The sequence below is a fragment of the Pan troglodytes genome, chromosome 2, assembly GCF_028858775.2.
Source record: "Pan troglodytes isolate AG18354 chromosome 2, NHGRI_mPanTro3-v2.0_pri, whole genome shotgun sequence".
In the NCBI taxonomy this organism is placed as follows: Eukaryota; Metazoa; Chordata; class Mammalia; order Primates; family Hominidae; genus Pan; species Pan troglodytes.
This window is the reverse complement of record NC_086015.1, coordinates 143791439-143813171: the sequence shown is the minus strand read 5'-3', so window position 1 is coordinate 143813171 and position 21733 is coordinate 143791439. Positions and strand designations below refer to the sequence as shown.

At 39.5% G+C, this 21733-nt stretch overlaps 1 long non-coding RNA gene across 2 annotated transcripts in view; it reads left to right on the top strand.

Moving 5' to 3' along the window:
* Positions 1 to 15505, top strand: part of LOC134809604 (uncharacterized) — a 93493-nt gene extending 77988 nt beyond the window's left edge. For both annotated transcript variants that reach the window (XR_010155809.1, XR_010155810.1), the window contains one exon: positions 15255 to 15505. This is a non-coding gene — a long non-coding RNA (uncharacterized LOC134809604). The remainder of the gene's footprint in view (positions 1 to 15254) is intronic.
* Positions 15506 to 21733: the final 6228 nt, after the last annotated feature.

The window sequence follows — 21733 nt, the reverse complement described above, 5'->3', positions numbered from 1 at the left end:
TCCTCTCAGTACATTTTTGGCTGCTTCTTTGGATTGCCTTCTCACATGTCAATAATTTGGCAATGTCATTGTTTATAGAGAGAATTAAATAGTAAATCAATCTTTCTTCTAGTGTGGTTGATCCAAATTTGCTTTTTGTCATCAATAGTTTTGGAAATTGTTTTTCAGTTGTACACTTTATTTCCATAAATGTCACATAAATTTTTAGAGTTTTGTCACATTTGGGAAACTGTTAAACATAAAATTAGACAATTTAGTTCTTTATGTAATTTCTACATTCTTTGAGGCATATTTTTCTATCTTGTCATCTTTAATATTTCTGGGACTTTTAGTCAAGTCAAATTGATACACCCTTAGGAGTATCAATTTGATACTGGCCAAAGCATCTTTAAAATGCTTAAAATAGAAAAAATATAAAAAGATAATGAACAGAATCAGAAATCTTGAAAATTAAATATATTTCAATAGCTGACTGTTATTTTAATTTATGCATTATTTTGTCTCATAATTCCTGTCACTTTTACTTATAATTCTTCTCATAAGGATCCTAGACATATTTAAAGTCATCATCAGAGTGTCTATAATTTTACTCTCATCTGGAATGAATTCATATTTGATTATTTTGTCTTCCATTGCATTTGATTTCCTCATGCATTCGGAATTTGGGTCTGTAGGCTCATTTTAAGAGAGAGGTCTTGCCTCACCTCCTTATCTTCATATACATACACACACACCACACACACACATACAAACACACTGTTTTAATTAGGGTGCATTTGGCCTCATGTAAGCAGAAACCCAATCAACATTGGCTAAACCATAAGGACATTTATGATTTACTTTAGGATAAGTAAGGTTGGGTATTCCAGGGTTCACTGAGTGGTCCAACAATGTCAGGACTCAAGGTCAGTGTTTCTCCCTTTCCTTAATAGTTGCAGAGGCTGTCTCAGCTTTAGGCATACTGTTATTACCATGACAATTCTGGAGTCTTGACGTATTTGCTTTATATAGATATAGTGAGGCCAATAAAATCAGATGACTATTCATTTTAACCCATTTGGATGAGTTCGAACCTTCTTAGTGGCCTCAATGTCAGGGAAAGCTAAAGAAATTGAAGTGGAGCTTCAAGTGGATCTACTGATGCTGCAATTGTTCTCAGTCTAAGCCAGCCCACAAAAGCCACTGCATGGGAAGAAAGACCTGTGCCTTCCTTTATCATGGGGTTTCTGGCCATTCTGCCCCGACACTGGGTGGAACAGCTGAGGCAACAGGGTACACAAAACCTATGGTTTATTTACAATGAATGGCCGCATCATTGCATGAGTCAACAGATCTGCTGCACCTAGGAAATTCCTGAGTGCTGTTGCTTAGGCACTGACTTTCCTTTACAACTTCAAGACCATTCTTTGGGATCATTATGTAGCCCTCAACATTATGAAGAAAAATTGCTTAAAGCTTGAGAATAAGGCAAAAATGCAGGCAGATATCCTTCTAATGGTTAACAGGTTCAACTGAAGATTAATTTTTAATATCTATGAGAATGTACCTGTGTCTGACCTTGCTATTCACTATTTTGGTCCAGACATTGTCAAGTTATATGCCAATTTGTAATCTGTTTAACAGAAAATAACCTCTCCCTTGCCAACCCTCAGTTGTGGTCTTACTGCCCTGTAAGACAGTGACTAGTTTTGCATCTGGCCTAGCAATCTGTTTTTTTTTTTTTTAATTTTGTTTTCTTTTTCCCCTAGCAATCTTATTCAAGGGCTTACCCTATTCCTCATATACTCTTGGAAGCAGCTCTATCACCTTATTGGAATGACTTATGGTGGAAAGCATGCTCAGACCTGTCATTTCAAGCTTCTCCTCCCTTTATGTGCTCTAATATCTCATTGGCCAAAGCAATAACATCAAATTGAAGGGCAAGGAACTTCTCAAAAGGAGGTAGGAATGAAAATTAGCCAAACAGATATCTTACCTACTATAGTGGGTAAACTAGAACATTTCATTAGAAGAAAGGGCAGTGTACTCATTGTCAGATTCTTATAACAAAAATGATCATGTACTATATAAAATACAAAAATATCCAAATTGACTTATCAGCTAAAGTGCTGATTGCAAATTGCACCCCCATCAATGTGATACAGACTTAGTTGAGCACAGTGGGACTAACAACTAAATTCGAGCCATCCAAACATGGTAATGCCATAAGCCTGTACTGGTATCACACAGAGAATTTCTTTTTAAATGGCTGTCAGCTGTCACAATTTTGTAGGTAAACAGATAGAGTTGTCATAACATATTCTTACAAAACTAAGGTTATACCCATGACAACAAAATCTATGATGAGATAGACAATTTGAAGCAGACAGAAGTAGGGTGCTATGGCCTGTGGTCCAAATCTGGCCTACACCTAATTTTTGCAGATAAAGTTTTATTGGAACACGGTCATGCGCATACCTTTATGTGTAGTCTGTAGTGGCTTTTGTGCGGCACTTGCAGAGATTATAGTTCTTACAAAGCCTAAAATGTTTGTTTTCTGGCCTTTTACAGAAAATGCTTACTGATTGCCAATCTAGAAGAACTCCACAGTTATGATTTTTGCCTACTTTTGAGCTGCCTCTGAATAGAACACAGTCTATAAAACCAGCGAGGTGAATAGGGTGGCATAGCAAGGTTTCCTAACCCCCAGCCCATGAGCCTTCACTGAGGTGTGGAGTTGGAGTCTGCAGGAAGATTTCTAACAGAAACCCCTGCTAGGGGACCTGCTGGTAGCTTCTCCCTCCCTGTACCTTCTTAGGTTTTGTAGAAAAAAAGTTTCCTGAAGGGAAAAATGTTCTTGATACTACCAGCTCTCAAGGATTAGAAAGGTTTACCTCTGTCACACATCACAAGCTGAAAACAAGGGATGCTTATTTGAAAATGTGAAAACTCAATTTGCAGAAGTAGGGACAGGCACATGCAATGTTAGGCTGTTCTCTCCCCAGTGACATTGCCAGGATTAAAAATAGCCGTTCTGTTTGTCCTTCAGCCCTGTATTGAACTGGAGCCTCCAAGTTGCATTCTCCTTAGCTTCATGCTTAATGAAGCATAATTTGTATTAATAGCAGCTATTAAATCTAGAGTGCTTAATAGGAATTTAGAGTGGAGGGCCTGAGTCACCAAGCTCCTCAAACATGGTCCCCAGAGAGCTGAGCTCAGGCCTGAACACCAGCAGCAATGAATTTTGGGCTTGGTAAGGTGAAGCAGCTGTGTTTAGCAGGAGGAGAAAGGGGAAAAAGAAACGAAGAAACAGGACTCAACACCTCCAATTCAGCCTGGGGGTTTCTCAAGTTCCAGGTTCTATAATACAAGGGGGTCCCTTATTCGTATTATGTCTGCATTCCGGAAAAGATTGCTGGGTGCTGGAGAACACATGGGCTTGACAATTTTACACACTTGCATTCAGATTTAGTGCTGCTGTGTGACCTGGCTTTGGTCTCTTAACCTCTCTGAGCCTCAGTTTTTTTCTTATCTGAGAAACAAAGATAATCAAGTGGTGATAACATAATGGGAGTTACTGTGAAGATTAATGGGGGAAAGATGCATAGCAATGAAGATTGGATGTTGGGTCTGCATCTCTCTGTTTTCCCGTCCTTCTCTAAACCCAATTCTATTTTAAATACAATCTGGAAGGGTTTTCATAGAAAAGTATTTTGGGAAGCCAAATAGCTTCCTTTTAGTCCTGCATTAGCAAAAAATGTCTCTGACTTGCTCAAGCTTCCCTTTAAACATTGTGTTGTTTGTGATTTGCTTTGTTGTAAATCCCCTGTTTAAATGTCTGTCTCCATCCCGACCCCATGAGCTCCTTAATGCTGTGAGAAGAAAATGTGTTTTTCTCACCTTTCACTCCCATTGCCTAGGACAGGGTCTGGCACCAGGCAGGTGTGCAGTCAATTGTGGTTTCTGTCATCACCACTATTTTACAATTAAGCAAACAGTGTTAAATACAGGGAGTTTTGTCTGTTTGGGTATTACCAACTGATTGCCCTTGTTGAGAGGATTGACTAGAAAAATAAAGCTCTTGGGCAGGGCTTGTGCCCTATAGTTGTTTTTACTAGAAGTATTCTGTAGTATTTATTAGAGCAAGAAAAACTGAGTCTCCTTCAGTGCACAGTCGGTAGCTTATTCTGACAGTTGCACATTCAGCATGAATGTCCTTTTCTGCACTGGGCTGTGGGTGGGTCCGCATGGTAGAAGCCTGGCTCCACACATGGCTTCTGCTCAGCACTTGGGTAGAAGGAGACAGCAGCAGAATGTGAGCCTTCAAAGAAATTATCAAGTTGGGCAGCTTGCCTTTGGAAGGGAGTCCATTTGTGGCAAGCCATTACAATGTCCTAGGTCCATTTAAATATGCCCAGGAAAAAAAAAATAACTTCAACCATCCTCTAACATCCTGAAGCAGGAGAATTAACAGCCTTGCCTTGAACTCAGGCAGCCAACAGGAGAATACACACAGTGAAGGCCTGGCTACGCTAAATCAATGTGAGCTGAGCATCCTCACTGCACGTTACCTGTGCAAAGAATCAGCCATGACAGAGGATGAGAGAATTTTCCATTGCTTTAGAGAATGGTGAGATGCTTTCCATTTCATGTGCAAATCAACAAGCCTGTAGACTGTCCATAGGGCAGGAACGTGCAACATAGGATGTGATTTCAGGTGATTAATCACTTCTATGTTGGCTTAACTACAATGGCCCAGTTACAGAGGGACTCCTTGCTGGGCCATGTGCATCTAAAACAAAGTTTCTATGATTTCTTACAAAATTAAACATACTTTTACTGTATTATCTCCCAGTCATGCTCCTTGGTATTTACCCAAAGGAATTGTAAACTTATATCCACACAAAAACCTGCACATAGATCTTTATAGTAGCTTTATTCATAGTTGCCAAAACTTGGAAGCAACCAAGATTTCCTTCGGTAGGTGAGTGGATAAATAGACTGTGGTACATCCAGATGATGGAATATTATTCAGAACTAAAAATTAATGTACTGTTAAGCCATGAAAAGACATGGAAGAAACTTTAATGTATATTACTAAGTGAAGCCAATTTTAAAAGGCTACATACTGTATAATTCTAACTATATGACATTCTAAAAATGGCAAAATTATGAAGACAGTAAAAAGATAAATAGTTTGGGAGAAAAAATGATGAATAAGCAAAGCATAGAGGATTTTGGGGGGCAGTGAAACTACTACTCTTAAGACACTATAATGATGGATCCATGTTGCTATGCATTTGTTAAAACCCATAGGATGTACGACACCTTGGTATAAACTATGGGTGGAAATGATGTGCCACTCTGGTGGGGATGTTGATGATGGGGGAGGCTCTAGATGTGTCGGGGAGAGGGTATGTGGGAAATCTCTCTACCTTCCATTCAGTTTTTCCATGAACCTCAAACTGCTCTAAAAAGTTGAAGTCCTTGAACAAACAAACAAAAAGCCAAATAAAGTTCCCAGGATATTTGCTTATCTGCAGAGTACAAGCTGTTCTGCGGTTTTGCTGACTGACTTGGCAGACTCTGAGGCAGATCCCTCAGCCCTAGGGATGTCCAAACCCTTGGGAAAGAAAGGACTCTCTGTATGTAGAAGAATAATCAGAGGCCTAAAGGGTGGCGTGACTTAGGCAGTCACAGAGGCAGGGTGATAGTAACATAGCCAGCTCACTAACTCATCCCTTTCATTTACTGAGCAAGTCCAAGGTGCCAGCACAGGGCTGAGATAGGGGGTAGAAATATGAAAAAGAGTCCTCACCCACCTGGGAGTGGATCTCACTGCTATGTATCCTTTTAGTGAAAATAATATAAGATTATGAATATAGGTAAAATGTGAATATTTATTTAGCATAAGAAATTACATCAAATATTACATTTTTAAAAGCTGAAAAATTCAGAAAAACAATCCTCTACTTGAATTAACTGACATATATCTATAGTATTTGTTATTATATTTTGATAGCATGGTCTTTGATCATCTCTTCATATGACAATGATTTTGTGATGTTATTTTCCAAGAAGGACCAAAAGACGATTCAGTCCTTTCTCTTGTATAGTTTATCATCAAAAATTGCTTTATGTTATTGAGAGCTGGGAAAAGTTTTTTATCCTCATGCATCGTTACGGTAATGTCATGTAAGAGTGAGGATTGTTGTGAATGTGGACAAAACCTCTACCTTGGATATATGAATTCTGCACTCCATCTCTTCTGCTCTTTTATTTCTTGTTTGATAGTGTGTTGATTCTTATAACCTTTTTATCCCTTCTTTTTTTTATCTATTTCTGTTTTTTGAATATCGTGATTCTTTCCTTATCTTCCTCTGTGCCATCAGCTTTTTAATCCATGTGATATAGGAGGTTTGGACATTGTGAAGCCTTTGCTAGTCTCTCAGTTGACATTTTTGGCTTCCACTAGGATGCTTCCTTTCTGTCATATTTGAGTTTTGCAGTGATAATTCCAAAAAATAGACAATATTATTCTGAAATTAATGCATACACAAAGGAGTTTAAATACATGTTTAACATAGTACCCTGTGAACTTACTTTTATACTACATACATTGTGTAGCATTTTTGCCAGGCTGCTTTCTTCAGATCATCTTCCTGCATTGGTGATGATTTTGTATGCTGTTTTATCTGAATCTTTCAGGTTTGGGGAAGACAAATTGTTTCAGATACACCAAGATCTGCCCTGATCCATAGGGATGTTTAAAACATGCTACTTCCCATATTGACATGTTCTCTGTTTGTAGCTTTGTTACAGGTTTGTGCCCTATAGCACAAGAATTATGACACAATTTATTTTGTGGTATTCCTATAAAAAATGTTTAAATGTGTGCCAAATTTATAATTCCATATATGACATTATTGAATATATTCCTGAGAGGCATTTTCAATCTAGATGTGGAGGAACATAGAAGTCTTTGCTAGTAATTTTATTCTTCCTGTGATTTTAAGAATATCACACAGATAAACTTCCAGCTCTGAGCATTTTAAACTTTGCTTATCTTCCACCTCCAGGTGCTGTAGAACATGTTCATATCATAACACAATCTCTGGCCCTGCACTTTTGTACATGATACTGGAGGGGTCTGTGCAGTAGACAGTAAGAATATTCCACGGAAGTTACTGTGAAGCGCTTTTGTAAAATACCCCCACTGACCCCAAATTAAACCTATCCCACAGCCACTTCAGTGTACCCCACGTGAAAGGAAGTGACATAGAGGGGAAGTCAGGTAGAAAAAGATGGCATTTTTAATGGGTTGTGTTTGAATCTTTTTGACAAATCATATGTCCATGAGAAGACATTGTTGAGGATTGTGTTCTCACTGATTGAGGACATTGTTGTGGCCCCTCTAAGAGCCTTGGGAAGGAGCTGGGCAAGTGAGGAGCCTGAAGCTCGGGCATCCTCAGATTCATGGAGAATCTACCTCTGACACTGCCCATAGAAAGCTCATAGAGTTGGGAGTGAGGAGGATAGATAGGCTAGTAGACAGGCAATGACAGGGTGATTCTATCTTTCCACTTTAGGGAAGCACAGGGAAGTGGAACATCAGAGAGGAGAAGCCTGGGTCAACTTGGCAGAGAAGGCATCTTCAGAGAAGGAGTGCCCACACTGACACCTGAATGATGACTAGTGCTTAACCAGATGAACTGGATGAGAAAGACATTTCAGATGCAGGGCATAGCATGAACAAGGGTCCAGAGATGAGGGTGCAAGCAGAGTCCAGGATGCACAGGGAGTTCAGTACAGCTGGAGCTCAGATGCTAGGGAGAGGAGTAGGGAGAAAAGAGGCTCCATTACAAAAATGTAGGCATGAGATCAAAGGGAACCTGGAGTACTATGCTAAGGGGACTCAATCCTAGGTGATGGGGAGGCATTGAAGGATTTAGGTGAGATTGGCATTTAGGAAGCTCACTTGAAGCAGTGTTGAATGGATAGGAGTGGGGTAAGACTGGAGCTGGTGCAGCAATATGGGTAAGTGTAGCTGTGTGTGAAAAAAGGTCCGAGTTTAATGGGAAAACTAAGGAGTGTGGGGTGGGAGGAAACTTGATGAGTGAGGATTTCCAAGGATAATATTCTAGATGTGTGGGTTGATGACAATGCTGAGAGCAGGGACAGAGGAAGATAAGCAGGCTTGCTGGGGGGAAATGATGAACTTCTTGAGGTTCTTACCAGACACCTAAGTGGAGATGCCCTTTGGGTGGAACATGCGCCCACACTGCTGATAAGGGATCTGCATAGTGGGGGGGAGATTTGGAAGTCAATGAAGCCACAGATAGGGATGAGCTTTTCAAAGAAGAGAGTGTGGAGTGAAAGGGTTAGGGACATAGAAGCAAACCGTGAGACCCACTCCACTGAAGGCAAAGAAGAGGAGGAGTATACAGAGAACACAAGGAAGAAGTGGTCAAAATGTAGAAGGAAGATTGGTCTCCAGGGGTGGTGGGGGGGGTTCCTGAATTTGAGCATGATTTTTAGTGCACAATAGATCCCACAGAGCTTTCAAGAAATACTTGGTGGTTGGTGAAGACCAAATAATGGCGAGTGTGTTTTACATTTTAGAGTTCCAGGTAATTTTCCTTCTTGGTATCATCTGGTTATGGTATATAATTTGGAGGAAAAAACTACTTTCATTCACTTTTTATTTTTCCTCAGAAAGACTTGAAGAAATACAAAACCATAGGACTTTTGATATGTGATGGAGACATTCCATACAATTAGTACAGAACATAGACAAATGGAAAATATTGTGTTTTGCTTGAAATTATCTCTGTGGACTAAAATGTAAACCTAGATTTTGCATATGCATGTGTATTTATTAATGACATTATTTAGCTCTCATTCTAGATAGTTTTGTGTTGAACTCTATTTAGATGAGTAGAGACATACTAATTATCTCAGTTAATTAGCCAAAATAAATCTACATAGTTTAACACATCAAAGATTTATTTTCCACTCATGGTTTATATTTACTATGGGTCAGTGGGAGTTATGCTCCACATGATTACTCAGGGATTCACTCTGACATGGGTCCACTGTATTTTTTTTTTTTTTTTGAGACAGAGTATTTTTAGTAGAGACGGGGTTTCACCAAGTTGGCCAGGCTGGTCTCAAGCTCCTGACCTCAGGTGATTCACCCACCTCAGCCTCCCAAAGTTCTGGGATTACAGGTGTGAGCCATTGCCAGGCCCACCATCTTAAAACTGCACCATCCTCAGCAGGGGAAAAAGAGAGATGCTGTATCACATCCTGTCTCTGCAATGCTTTGTCTGGGAAGGGGCACATACCGCTTTGATCCACAGCACATTGGCCAGGACTAAGCATGCAGTCTCATCTAATTGCATGGAGGAGCACAATTCCTCCATGGCAGGTGGTACAGTTCTCTGCCACACTCGATATTGTATAAATCCAGGGTCCCAGAAGATAGAAGGCAGCAAAATATAAGGAAATTAATGATACCTTACAATTAATATTAACACTATTACCAAAATACTTTTCTTAAAAATTATATAAACCCAGTATGCATCTATATAATTTTACAATATCTAGTTTCATTAGAAGCAATTTATTTTTTAAAACCCAGTTCTTTGGATTTAGAAATATTATTTGTAATATTGTAATACCATATTAACATTACATTTATATATTTTCCAGTATCAATTTAATTAAGAGTAACTAGACTGTATTTTATTGTTGTTTTTATATGAAAATAAGTATAAGAAATGTAGAAAATTGCAGTCATAAAAAGTTTCAGCTACTTTGCCTCTGCCATAAAACCTAATCTTGGTATAATTAAAATATGTCATGATATATTTCTATCTTTGCTTTCTGTAGAAACTGTGCAAATGCTAGACAGATAAATCACACAGTCACTTATAAAGAATTGAATTTCAACAAAAAAATTACCAATAGATGTTTTTTTCTTATTTCAATTTATAAGGAAATTGCTAGACTATGAAAAGTTAAATTTCCCAGTTTTATTATACAATATGTTTTTATTTCTTTTGAACTAAAGCATTCAATAAAAAGTTCCCAAGTTTGAAATTACCAATCATTTAGAGAGAATAAAGCTCATGTGTAAGATTTGTTTTCTTAAAAGACAAGTTAGGGAATAGTTCTGTTTTCTTGTCTTGGCTCAGATTCAACAACTTCATGGTGGAAATTTTATCCTTGAACTTCTAATGTCATTTTATGTTTATCTTAAGTTTCTATTTTTATACTTTAGTATAATTTTAGAGCGTTGCCAGTTTCATAGCATATTAATTACTTTCTTTTTAAAAGATTATATTTAAACATAAAATTAGTAATTAAAGCACAATTTGATTATAATAGCATTCTATTTCCTGATTTTGAATTTATCATGAAATTGATAAAAATTATAACTTGCAGCTGTTTACAAACACTTGTATATATTACACTTTTTCCTAGTTAGGACATATTTATTTCTCAAGCAGACTTTTAAAAAATGTTTTTATCTTTAAAAAAAAAAAAACTTTGAGGTTCAGAGTTACACGTGCAGGTTTCTTATATAGGTAAACTTCTGCCACGGGAGTTTGTTGTACAGATTATTTAGCCACCTGGGTACTAAGCCCAGTGCCCAGTAGTTATTTTTTTCTGATCTTCTCCTTCCTTCCAACCACCTCTTTGTGTCCATGCGTTCCCATCATTTAACTCCCACTTACAAGTGAGAACATGCAGTATATGGTTTTCTGTTCCTGTGTTAGTTTGCTAAGAATGATGGCCTCTAGGCTCTATTCATGTTCCTGCAAAAGACATAATCCCTTCCCTTTTTTTTTTTTTTTTTGAGACAGAGTCTTTCTCTTGTCACCCAGGCTGGAGTGCAGTGGCATGATCTGAGTTCACTGCAACCTCTGCCTCCCAGGTTCAAGTGATTCTTCTGCCTCACCCTCCTGAGTAGCTGGAATTACAGGTGCCCTCCACCACACCCGTTTAATTTTTTTAATTTTCAGTAGAGACTGGGTTTTGCCATGTTGGCCAGGCTGGTCTGGAACTCCTGACCTTAGGTGATCCACCTGCCTGCCTCAGCCTCCCAAAGTGCTGGGATTACAGGTGTGAGTCACTGCGCCCAGCCCAATCTCTTCCTTTTTTATGGCTGCATAGTATTCTATGGTGTATATGTACCAAGCTTTCTTTTTCTTTCTTTCTTACTTTTTTTTTTTTTTGAGATGGAGTTTCCCTCTTGTTGCCCAGGCTGGAGTGCAGTGGCACGATCTCAGCTCACTGCAACCTCCGCCTCCCAGGTTCAAGTGATTCTCTTGCCTCAGCCTCCCGAGTAGCTGGGATTACAGGCACACGCCACCAGGCCCGGCTAATTTTTGTATTTTTAGTAGAGACAGAGTTTCACCACGTTGGCCAGGCTGGTCTCGAACTGCTAACCTCAGGTGGTCCACTTTCTTTATCCAATCTGTCATTGATGGTCATTTAGGTGATTCCATGCCTTTGCTACTGTAAACACTGTTGCAGTGAACATACATGTGCCTGTGTCTTTAAGGTAGAATGATTTCTATTCCTTTGGGTGCATACCCAGTAATGGAATTGCTGGGCCAGTGGTAGTTCTGTTTTTAGTTCTTTGAGGAATCACCACACTGTCAAGCTGACTTTTTAAAAGAAGTCTTAAAAAATACACTTTTATAGATAGAGTTTTAGATTTTCAATTTCATATTTTATGTTGGATATTCAGGAGAAACCCTTACTTATCAGACAATCTTTTTTCCCCCTCAACTTAATTTCTGAATATCATTTTAAAACTATAAATTTAAATTACTTTACAAGACATTTATATAAATTATAGAACACTAAGCTCATGGCTTTCTCCACCATCCCCACTTTTTTAAGAAAACGGAAGTCCTTGTATTTGAAATTGTGCAGAAAGATTAACATGGTATCAGGAATCTATTTGTCTGCAAATAATAGAAAACCAGCTAACACTGACTAACAGATTATAAGAAGTAGGGTAGGGTTGGTGGGTAGCAGGGAGTCCAGGCTGTTCCTGTGGCTCGGCAAAGCCACCAGAACCCAGCTCCTTTAAATCCCTCTGTTTTGTCACCCTCAACATGCAGACTTTCTGGCTCAGTCTTGGTGTGCCTTATGGTTATGAGGTGGCTGCTGCCCTTCAAACCTCTCATCCATGGTCCAGGTAGAAATAAGGAGGAAGGGGGAAAGCAAAAGGCTACCTCTCAACAAAGCTTTCTTTTATATTTCAGACAAAACATCTTTGTCAGGGCCACTTACATCTTATTGCCAGACTGAATTAAATCACTATGCCTAGCAGCAAGGGCAGCAGGGAGGCTGAATAGTTTGAATTGTTTTGTTAGTAAGAAAGTGGAAATGGATACTAAATAGGCAATTAGGGTTATCTCACGAACTTAAGTGAGTTAAAATAAAGCCACTTGTATAATTAAAAACTTAATATAACCGCATATATTTGACCAGCACATTAGAAATATTGGATTTTTATTCATAAGTGGCCTCATTTTAGCTTCCACCCCTATAAAGAGAGCCACATTTGAATATTTCTCACCTGGGTATTTCTTCTTATTTTTTAAAACGACGTTTGATTATTTAAGAAATAAAATGAGGAGTACTCTTTTGGTTAATTCCTGAGGTAAGCAGGCAGATGTAACAGATCTGATTAAGGAAATGCAGAAACCTAAACACACAAATCCAAGTGTATACAATGGTTACTAGATGATGAAATGTTACATCTCTTAGTTTTGTCCTATGACATGTTTTAATTCTTTTTTAATTTCTTTACATGAACTTGCTCCTATAAAGTCCAAAGCAAGTGTTCCTGATTGGCACATAGTGCTTTTCCAACTGGTTCCATCTCCTGGCTCTGCCATCTTTGACACATGGCTTCCAAGGCTGCATGTTGATCTGCATACCTTCCACCTCATCGTTCATCCTCCATTTCCTCAACTCCTTGTACTGCAAATGCTGCTATAACAAACATGCTCATTTACCATGTGCATCTGAGAAAACTTCCCTGGGGGTTGTTCAGAAGGGAATTCCTGGGTCCTGGTTAATGGTGCTGGGTTGGTTTCCAGCATGGCCGCCCCTGCCCCTGCCTGTGTTCCCACCAATAGTGCACAGGGGTTCCAAGTTCCACCAACTTTGATGCTATCCAGCTCTCTAGTTTTGTCAATCTGATGGGTCTGTGATGTCAGATTTTGGTTTAAATTTGCATTTCTAGAATTAATGAGTTTGAGAAATATTTATATGCTTTTTAGCATCTTGAGTTTTCCCTTCAGTTAATTGTTTGTTCATTTTATTTGCCCATTTTTCTATTGGGTTCTGAAAAAAAAAATTCTGATCCCTTTTTAGCTGATAAACAAATCTCTTATATAGATTTTCATAATTAGAATTTAAGCAGCCCTCTCTGAAGTGTGGATTCCTGTTCAAAATATTTCAAGTGTTAACTAACCATTTCTCCTTATTCTCTCACATATGTACGATGCTATTTATAATGAAGTAAATTTGAAGAAATTATCACTTTAATTATGTAACAATCTGTCTAGTTAGTTTTTAACTAAGGATTTCTTTGGAGTAGTTAATTTAGTTTTTAACTATTACTGTTTTCTTTATGCCTACTATAAATCTTTTACCATCTAAATGCACAAAAACATACAGTTTTTTTTTTTTTTTTGCCATTTCTGGGGGTTAAAACTCTCATCTTATAGTAAATTAAACCTATAAAAAACTAAAGAAGGTGGGAAGTCTGGTTTTCTTTCTTCTACCTGCCTCCCTCCCTCTCTCTCTCCTTCTCTCTCTCCCTCTCTCTCCATCCATTCCTCCCTTTCTCCTTCCCTCTTTCCTTCTCTCTCTCACTCTCTGATGTATTAGTCAAAATAAGAGTCCTGGAAATTTGGAGCTCTATGATTTTGGGGATGTTTTTAAGGTGTACAATTTTGCCTAAAGCAGAATATCGCATTTGAGGGAAATATTGTTTTATCCCAGAGAACATAAAGGCTTTATAGCCATAAGATATCCACACAAACTGCACCATTATCCTGGTTGACGTGGGGCTTCCTTGGACTCTCCATTCATACTTAGCCTCTCACCCAGGAGAAGAACATCCCCAGACTAGTCTGCCTTAGCTCTCCCCAGGAGATGTGTATGTCAGGGGAAAAATACATTCAAACCCATCTGTCTTGTGTTAAGATTTCACTGTGTACAGACGAGATCCTCCAGAGGTTCTTATTTCAGAAGTCCAGCTTGCCTTCATGATGGGCTTACAGTGCAGGCTGAGCATGCACCCTCACCCCCAGAAAAATCTGGAGGTTCCACCTAAGCCAGCACACGGTTCTGAAACTGTTACCTTAAATTTCTGTTTTCAACTAGAAGTGGCTAGTCCTCAATAATACACCTGGGGAGACAAACTCATCAACACCACCTTTATCCTTGAGTCTAGACAAAATATTTACATTTTTCTTGCCTGAATCTGGCAGCCAAACCTGTTCAGGTGAGCTGGACACACATACAGATTGCACATTTGTGGAAACCTTCATTAGGGTTTCCTAGTAGCAAGTCATCTGTCCCGTGGCCTCTCTGTCAAACAGTCTCTCTGTTGGAGGCACCTCATAGTGGAAGAACCAGCTTCTAGTATTTGGGCCAAAATCTGTTAGAAGCAGGCTTTAATGATAGAATTCTAGCTACTGTTGAGAGACGGAGTACACAGAGGGCCTTTTTAATCAAAGTACTCTCCTACCAAGTGACAGAGTTAACATATTTTTATAAAGTGCAAATTACTTTATCGTTTATTAACAGAAGGAAAGGATACAATGCAGTTTTCCCATTCCTTAAACGCCTTGTCAGAGGAAGCTTGTGGCTGCTCATCACTAGTGAGGCAGATAAATAGCTACATTTTTCAGAAGGCCGCCTGCTCATTGTGGTCACTTCTCACTTTCCAGCTGCCTTACCCACTGCTTAGCTACATCTGTTGGATGTATAGGTGAGCTCTGGAATGCAGAATTCCACATAGGCAAGGAATGGTGTGGATGTGTCTGTTATATGTAGGTTATAGCCAGCTCATTAACAGTGCTGGGAGCCATGCAATGGGTTTCACTTTTATCTTGAAGTCATGAAACTCTTAGTAGATTTTGAGCAGGGGAGCAGCATAATCCTGAGTGATAAAATTTGAGCCCATTTGGAAAGATCCTCATGCCTACTCTACACACTCACTGATTGTCTTTCAGGTGGCTCATCCAAGCTGAGACATGGTGTTTCAAGAGGTGAAACCACAGGGAAAGTTTGAAATGAAAGTCATATGGGAAGAAATGGAGAGAAGCAAGTTGGAGATCTTTCTAGATCACCATCCCGTATTGGTACCCATGCCTCAGTTTATTTCTGCTGGAGAAGGTGATGCTAGAAGCTCAGGTTCTCTGTCCTCTCCATGATCCTGTGAGCTGTCTAATATCCCTCCATAAAAGCCTGCTGTCTTAAACTAGCTAAAGGTGACTTTCTTGTTTGTATCTAAGAACTTTCACCAATACACATCGCTTTCTCCCTCTCTCTCTCAACTTACTCTTCACTTCTTTAGGGTAATGTAAATTTAAAGTAATCAGGTTTTCCTGATTATGGCACTTCACCCTATTATAGAGGCTCACAGCTCCAGATGTTTCTCCTTTATAGTGCTTATTGTAAGTGCAGTTATATACTTATTTATAGGATTATTTAATAATCCTTTCTTTCCACTAGAGTGGAAATTCAGTGAGGGCAAGAACCTGGTGGGGTAGGTGTCTCTGGTGCTTAGCACAGGGTATGACTCACAGGAGGAACAGAGTTACAGTAGTTGCAGAACATCTTTGGCAATGAATAGTTAATGAATAAGGACTTCAGGTTGCTCTATGTTTCCAGGGTCCTTGTGGGTCTCAGGGCGTGGAAATGGTCAGAGATCTTGAGGATGTTGTTACTGCTCTGGGAGAGGAGATTGATTTGCCCTTATTTCTAAGTCTGTATTTCCACATAGTTTGCGCTCCTGCTGTTTTTTAGTCTCTCTCTGGCTTTTTATAAAAAACACTCATTTTATTTTTGGAACAGTACTTGTATAACCAGGGCTTTTCAGTTCCTATCTGGTGTGTGTTTGGGGACTGATTGTAGCTCAAGGTGCTAAAAAGGAAAATGGCATTTGTCACTGGGTTGTAGTACTGTACACTCTGCTTTCTTAAAAGCCACATTTTACTCTTCAAGGCTGATTATTCCCTAGTGGTTTGGGTAGACGTTTGGCTCAGGGATACAACCACAGTATTCAGAATGTGACATCTGTGATGGAATCTGGGCTCTGCCTCTCACCACCTGTATGACCTTGGACAGGAGACCTAATATTTCTGGAACTCAATTTCTTCATTAAAATGAGGATGAAGATACTTTCATGGTTGCTGGAAGGATTAAATAGAAAATACTAGTGAAGTCCTGATCCAAAGTAAATACTCAGCAAATCTTTGTATAATACATCTCCATGCCCTTTCTTTTTCCCCTCTTTCTCAAAATAATCTGAGGAGGCCACCCATGGAGAATTTTATCTAGGCTCGACCCCAGAATCTCTGAATGGATGAGTGAATTAACTCAGTGAATGAAGAAAGGAAGATTTGAATGAATGATAATGTGAGCCATACAATTCATTACTAAAGGATGCTGGGACAGTAGTGGTGACAGTAATTATTTAATGAGTGCCCAAAGGCTGGACTTTGTGGCAGGCAGTTTACAGAAATTATCTCATGTAACTATTATAAGAGTCCTTTAAGAAAGTTACCATAGTCACCATTTTACAAATAAGGAAACAAAACCTCAGTGAAATTGTCACATAACAGTGGTGCCATGACTAGTAAGTGGTTTTACTAAGGTGTCATGAAAATAGAAGGCCACAGATATGTATGTGTGTGCATAGATGTATTTGTGGGTATATGTATACATGTATCACACTCATACATACATGTGTAGTATTTATCTTAGTCTCCCCAAAATAGTAGTCATCCAGGACATGATTGTACAGTTATTGAGTGACTATAAATGTTGGTGGTGATTGGAAGAGTAAAGGCAGATAAAGTGAAGGGTAGAACAGGAATGGTAGCTTTGACAAGGTAGCCTTGGGAAGGGGAACACAAAGGCAATTGACAGAGGGCTTTTGGGGCTACCTTCCTGTTCTTTAGAGATGAGAGACCTGGGAGAGTTTTCTGAGCCTCTGAGTAAGGCAAGAAGGTTCACAGATCCCAGGATCCAAGGCTGCAGGGCTAGTATCCAGCAAGGGCACTGATGAAACCATTGGGCACGTGTGTACATCTTTGCATGTAGTGAATTAAGTGATGTATGTCAGCATCCAGAGCTTTCCCTCTTAAGGGCTTCCAAGTAGCTTTATAGTTGTAATAACACTGGAAACACATGGAATATTGACACCCAGTTTTTGAGTGACATGAAGCAGACTGTCTTGAGTGGACATATAGATTGAAAGCACCAGTTTAAGTTGGATGGGGATCCTGTATGGCCCTGAACCCTGGCATCACATAGCCTTGGATTATTTGTCTTTCTGTGTTTTATTTCCTCATTCGTAGATGGAGATATAAATGTGTTTATCTGATACAATTTTTGTGAGGTGAAGATGAAATAATGTATGTAAGGCACAGCACAATTCCTGGCACCTAGTTAGTGCTTAATAAAGTACATATATTTATAATGATTCCCATGAAAAATTTGTTACAGGGAAAAACATTTGTAAGCCTTAGTCCATTCAGCTTTAGGATCACTAACAAGACACAGAGGCTCTTTGGAAGGTTTGTACCTTGGTTTATTTTGCTAACATATTCTGGTCCTAGTTTAGTGGGACTGACCCAGAGTGAGCTTTAAGCCAGGCTGTTAACACTCTGGACAACTAGTGAAGAGGAAGAGAAGGCATTTCCCAGGGCTGCCATGTGCCACTCGGGGTACTGGGCCTTGAGGACAGTGTGGAGTCCTTTGTCTTTGGCCATTTCCCTTCCATGCCTGAGCATTGTGGGGTTGGAGACACCAGCCATCTTCCAGCCTGTGGTGTCGACACTCAGGTGGTCAGCACCAGTCATGGCTGCCATCACACCTGTGTACCAGCATCCTCTAGTCAGCTGCAGTGTCTGCATAGTTGGCCTCCATAACTTTTCTCAGCTTTTGAAATAGGCTGATTGAACCTGAGATCAGACCTTCTTGAGCAAGGTCAAGAGGGTACAAACGGGGAGGTAAGGCATATTAAATGGGTAGTCAGAGTAGACAAGCCTTGAGGGAAATGGAGCAGGTTCTTCATCCTAGAAGTCATATTAAATGGATGCTTAATTGTCTAATTCAGGATGGTTCTCCGGAATGAGGTACTAACAAGGGGAAGAACCCTACATCTTGGCTCCAGGTCCTTATCTCAGACTTAAGGTCACAGTTCCTGAAGCATGTTGGAGTGAATGCTGGTCCCAAAAATGTTTAAGGAGGTAAAGGGTTCCATAGTCAAATTGGTCTGAGAAACACTTGCCTATTTCTTTAGATGATTTGCAGTAAACATCCTGAAAATTCCTAGAATAAACAAAACCTGTTCAACCCATTATTTTCAAGAACAGAACTTTTCAGGGAGCCTTAAAAAATCGCATCAATTGAAGAATATTCTATGTGCTCCATGCAGTGCACATTAGGAACATTAGGCTCAAGGGCTTCTTGATCTGAAGCAGTCAGTGGGGAGATATTTCTTGTGTCTTCCCAGCCCTGTTCCTTCTTTCAGTGAAGGTTCTCTGTGTCTTCTTTGAGCAATGCTCCTCCCCTCTCCCCTGCACCATCTGTCTCCCAGATATTTGTTCTTGGTGGTGAGGAGAGAGGGAGGCTGTCAGACGTGGACCCTAGTCCCATGCACAACTCCAGGGGCTGTACATGACACAGGGAGGGCCAAAGCAGTGCTCAACCAAGACTTTGAGCCAGTACCAAGGAGACGAGCACTTCCCTTTCTGAAGTTATAGCAGACAAAATGTGAGCTTGAGAGCTGCCATCTACTACAGAACCCACCTAGTAATAAAAATTGGTTCGAAAAAACCTGCCAATATGCAAAAAGGGCAGACATTAGGGGCACGTAGTTAGGGCCTAATAAATGATATAGCATAAAATGTTGATATTAACACATAAATAGTATACAATATAATTATGTAATTAATATATAATTATGTAATTTAATTATATAGTATAATATGTAATTTAATTACCTAATATATGCCGTATAATTATATGTTTATATAATATAGAATGATTAGGTCTTGCTAAGGTTAATATATATTATATATAATTTATAAAATTATATAATGTATTATTACAATATATACAATACCAAACATATATAATTTTATATGGTTATATAAAATATAGGTATATATATATATATATATATATATATATATATCTCAATAACCTTAGCAAGCCCTAATTGTATGTAAGCACATAATATGTAACTATGGAATTATATATAGTTATGTACAATGATTAGTTAGATTTATGTAATGATTTAGATATTAACCACCTTAGCAAGTCCTAAGCTTCTCGTCATCAGTGAGGCCCAGCCACACCTCAGCTCTTGTCACTTTTGGGTTATGAGAGCGAAAAATACATATCCTTTTGCTTAGATTTGTCCAATTTGCCACCAGAAAGAATCCTGATGAACACAGGCAGTTTCTAGAGGGGCCCCGCCCTCCACCGAGCTGCCCACATTTCCAGCTTCGCTTTAAATAGGGCAGTACTGAGTCTAGAGAAGATTATAAAATTCACAAAAAATTCCAAAAGGAGAGCAAACAGGAGCACTAGAGGTTGGGCCTCTTTTGAAAATTTTCTGTTCTTCTAGGTGGGGACCTGATATTGTCAACTCTCCTCTATTTCAGGGCTTGTTTCATCTCTCCCAGCATTGCTCTTTTCCTCTCCTCCCCCTGCTCCCTGTACCCTGGCTGTGTCTCATTTCTCAGTCATGAAAAGTCAGGAGGTGGCCACATGGTTTGTGGTTTGTGATGGAGGAAAGGTAGCTGAGTTACTTGTCCCTTCTGCCCTCCAGGCTCCTCTGTCTTTTGGAGCACAGTCAGTTTACAGCACTCTGTCTCTCCATTCTGGTTCCTTCTCCCCACAGAGTCTTCAGTGACTAAGCCTCACTTAATGTAACCAGCAGCCCCCATTCAAGTCATTTACCTATTAACAGAGATTATAGTCATAAATGAAAGTGGCAGCATTTTATCCCTGGTTGTGTGAAGGAGGTTTTCATGTAGGTCATGAGTCTTCCCAATACTAGATTGAGTCATTAGGAAGGTGGCAGGTTTATTTGCTCATGGTTAAAGGTGCTCTTGGGTTTTTCTTGATATCTGATCTTTAAACAGTGATGTGAGCTAGAGCTGGCTCCCAAAAGCCAATGGTAGCATCTCTTTCCAACTCTGAGCTCAGTGACATCATGTTGATGGCTTAAAACCAGCCATGGTGGTACTTGCACCATGGGAATCAACACTTTACAAATTAGACCTGCCCCAACCCCAAAGGTGGTTGTTAACCATTTACCAGCACACCACTGCCGAGATGCTCACATGGCTAATCTTTGCTTTTACCATCTCTGTCCTTCTGCCACCCTTGCAGTGGCATTTATGAGTACCCATCACCTACAAGACCCAATCACCTAAATTGAGGGTGTTGGGACAATTTTTTTTCTGGTTAATCTGACACACCTGGTCCATGCTAATATAGTTTAGAATAGAGGCTGCAACCCAGTTGCCCATGTATTAAATTCAGCCTGACAACTTATTTTACTTGGCCCCTGTAACATTTGTTTAAAAAGTGAATTTTCTGCCCCAATTTTAAATCTGGTAGATTTCACATGGAAAATCTGTGTTTTTGACTTCTCTTAAAGGAAAAAAAATCAGAAGATCTGGCAATAATTGGCAACCATCCTTGTACTGAGACAGTTGGCTGAAGCTGAGGTGCAGCAAGCCCTCTGCACTTGCCATGCATTTTTCTTTTCACCCTAGTCCCACTCAGGCAGCTGTATTCACTTATGCTACCTGCCTTACCTCTGCAGGTGTTTGAGTTTGGTTAGAGCAACATGTTCTATGTCTTGTGCTCCCCACCTTCCACTAGAAGGAACTTAACAATAAGACAGGACATGGTCCGGGGGTGCATAGAATGGTAGGATTACATTCCACTGGGGAAATCAAGCATGGCCTCACTGATAAATAGCTCTGCAACTCTGAAGTGAGACCTCCAGTTAGGGATAAGATTTTCATTGTGTAAGACATGTAAGGAGGGATGACATTCCAGGTATCAGGAGTAGCAGGAACAAAAGCGTGGAGATGGGAGTCTCCATGTGCTTTGGGACTGCCATGTGCTTTGAGAATGCCAAGACCTAGGATTTGTGCTGGGCAAGTGGGCAATAAAAGGATGAAAACTTAGGTTGAGGCCAGGTCATTAAGAACCTTGGATTTGAGGTTTAATTCAATTCTGTATAATAAATTATTTCTGAGCCCTTGCTATATCCCAAGCTCTCCACTAGAGCATGAACCCAGATATGATTGTGATAACACCTCTGCCCAGGACTTTTATCCATAGTTTATACATTTGTTTTTGTTGTTGTTTTGAAGTTTTTGCCATGAACCTCTACCAAGTTTATTCAAGCCAGATAAACTAGTATTTTTTCAGGATAAAGAGTATAGTTTATTGG